Source organism: Dermochelys coriacea, chromosome 3 (assembly GCF_009764565.3).
Source record: "Dermochelys coriacea isolate rDerCor1 chromosome 3, rDerCor1.pri.v4, whole genome shotgun sequence".
NCBI lineage: Eukaryota > Metazoa > Chordata > Testudines > Dermochelyidae > Dermochelys > Dermochelys coriacea.
Window position 1 is genome coordinate 106,557,015 of NC_050070.1, and position 2,927 is coordinate 106,559,941.

At 48.1% G+C, this 2,927-nt stretch overlaps 1 long non-coding RNA gene across 1 annotated transcript; it reads right to left on the bottom strand.

Annotated features, from left to right (window-relative positions):
• Window positions 1-317: 317 nt before the first annotated feature.
• LOC119853758 lies at window positions 318-1,842 on the bottom strand. The gene is made up of 3 exons (XR_005292206.2): window positions 1,709-1,842; window positions 1,269-1,360; window positions 318-801 (listed from the first exon to the last, which is right to left on the bottom strand). It is a non-coding gene; the product is annotated as an uncharacterized LOC119853758 (long non-coding RNA).
• Window positions 1,843-2,927: the final 1,085 nt, after the last annotated feature.

Here is a 2,927-nt window from a genome sequence, read left to right on the forward strand (position 1 = left end):
GTGTGAGTGTTCAGGAAACAGTATTTGATTTCCAAATCTTGTCCGTTTCAATTAGAGGTAATCAATGTCATTTGGTGGGACTAGTGTCCCAGGCTGTCCATGAATATAAACTCATGAGTGGTGAAAAACTCCGCTTTTTGACCTTTTCCTGTACAGCCCATACTGACATTCATAAATCTGCCTCTGTGGTCCACTAGCACCTGCATAACAATGGCATAGGCCCCTTTGAGGTTTATGTACTCATGTGCTCCCTGAAGAGGGCAAACTGTAGGCATGAGTCCCATCAGTAGCCCCAGCATAGGCATGGACCCCCATTCTCTCAAAGCCAGCAATTATCTCCAGAGTATCTTTCATGCCCGCCACCTTGGGGTAAACCACACACTAGATTGCCTTCGAAACCTCTGCCACCACTGTACCCACAGTCAACTTTCCAACCCCAGACTGGTTGGCAACAGACCTGTAGCAGTCCATAGCCTGCTTCTAGACAGTTATAGCAATCACCTTCTGGACTGGCAAAGGAGAACTCAGATGTGTCTCTTTAATGCTGAAGGTACGTTGCTCACAGAGCTCCAGAAATGTAAATTTCGTCATGCAAAAGTTCTGGACCTGCTACTGGTCATCCCAGGGCTGCATGATAATGTGATCCACCAGTCTGTGCTTGTGGCCCAGCACCAGAAACACTGATCTACATAGGGGGGGTATCAGTAGTGATGGCAATTATACTGAGCCACATCAGTCCATGAGAGTCTGTGATACCAGGGTATCCTCTTCTCGGCCTCCTCCTGCAGCTCCCTCAGGTACCTTTGGTGGGACAGAAAATGCTGCCAAAATCTCCACCAGCACCTCACAGATCCTCTGCCAGTTTCCTGACACAGGAACAAATGCTCAAGCAAGAGAAGTCTGTCAAAAGGCACATGCTCCATGTTGCTGGCTGGGGTAGCCAGGAGCCCACAGACCAGAAATGACTGCTCAGCAGGCTGTGTTGGTGGGATATTCAAACCTCCTGTAATCTGCAGGATGGGCAGTAAAGTTTTCCCACAGTGCAACACAGTTCTAGGGCTAGAACAGCCACATTTCAGGGGGGGAGGGCAGGGGACACACTGGGATGTGTTACTTTGACTCAGGTCTGAGCACTTCAGTATGGATGGCAGAGCCCTAGGTTCAAGCACAGGCGAGGAAAGCCTTAACATAGGGTTAAAATACAATGTAGATGCTCAAGGCCAGGATTCTTTAACATAGAATCATAGTGTAGTGAAGCAACGACTCACCGGTGTGGCATCTCCTGCTGGTCATCCTGGGAATTAGCTTTCCAGCATATGGAGCTCCCTCTCCAGGCTAACGTCTCACCTGCTGCTAGGCACTGGGAGGGACATGGGGCCTTTACCTCAGGGTTCTGCCCCAGCAGTAACCCCTCACTCTGGATCTCCCCTCCCAGGGGAACCCCCAACCCTCTCACCCACCTTGCTTCAGTGATTACTGCCAGTTGTCATCTAGCCCCCATTCACTGGACTGCACAGACTGCAATCTGTAATGGCCACTCATCATTGGCAAGGGGTTAGGACCTGCTGCCTTTGCCTATCCCAGGATGTATCTCTGCAGCCCCAGTACCTCTGTACGCCTTCACCAAGACCTACAGCCTGGGGTTTTACCAGGCTGGAGCTCCCCAGGTCCCTTGCCCTATTCCCCAGCATTGCTCAAGTTCAAGTACCTTCCTCTTAGGAAGCTAGCGCTTCCCCCTCCAGAGCTAGAGTGAGACTCTCCTTGCCCACAGCCCTCTTATCAGGGCCAGCTGAGTCCTGATGGGGCTGGACCCAGTTGTGGCTGCTTCCCCAATCAGTGAAGCTTGGCTGCTTTTCCTAGCCACAGCCCTCTCCAGGGCTGCTTTTAACCCTTGCCTACTGGAGTGGGGCAGCTGCCCCACTAATAGGACTGGAAGTGACCTCGTGTAGTCATCTAGTCCAGTCCTTTGCACTCATGACAGGACTAAGTATTATCTAGACCATTCCAGACAGGTGTTTGTCCAACCTGCTCTTAAAAATCTCCAGTGATGGACATTCTACAATCTCCCTAGGCAATTTATTCCAGTGTTTAACCACCTGACAGTTAGGAAGTTTTTCCTATTGTCCAACCTAAACCTCCCTTGCTGCAGTTTAAGCCCATTGCTTCTTGTCCTGTCCTCAGAGGTTAAGAACAATTTTTCTCCCTTCTTCTTGTAACAACCTTTTATGTACTTGAAAACTTATCAAGTTCCCCCTCAGTCTTCTCTTCTCCAGACTAAACAAACACAATTTTTTCAATCTTCCTTCATAGGTCAGGTTTTCTAGATCTTTAATCATTTTTGTTGCTCTTCTCTGGATTCTCTCCAATTTGTCCACATCTTTCCTGAGATGTGGTGCCCAGAACTGGACACAATACTCCAGCTGAGGCCTATTCAGCGCAGAGTAGAGCGGAAGAATTACTTCTCGTGTCTTGCTTGCAACACTCCTGCTAATACATCCCAGAATGATGTTTGCTTTTTTTGCAACAGCGTTACACTGTTGATTCATATTTAGCTTGTGATCCACGATGATCCCCAGATTCCTTTCTGCAGAACTCCTTCCTAGGCAGTCATTTCCCATCTTGTATGTGTGCAATTTGTTGTTCCTTCCTAAGTGGAGTACTTTGCATTTGTCCTTATTGAATTTCATCCTATTTACTTCAGACCATTTCTCCAGTTTGTCCAGATCATTTTGAATTTTAATCCTATCTTCCAAAGCACTTGCAACCCCTCCCAGCTGGATATCGTCTGCAAACTTTATAAGTGTACTCTCTATGCCATTATCTAAATCATTGATGAAGACATTGAACAGAACTGGACCCAGAACTGATCTCTGCGGGACCCCACTCGTTATGCCCTTCCAGCATGACTGTGAATCATGGATAACTAC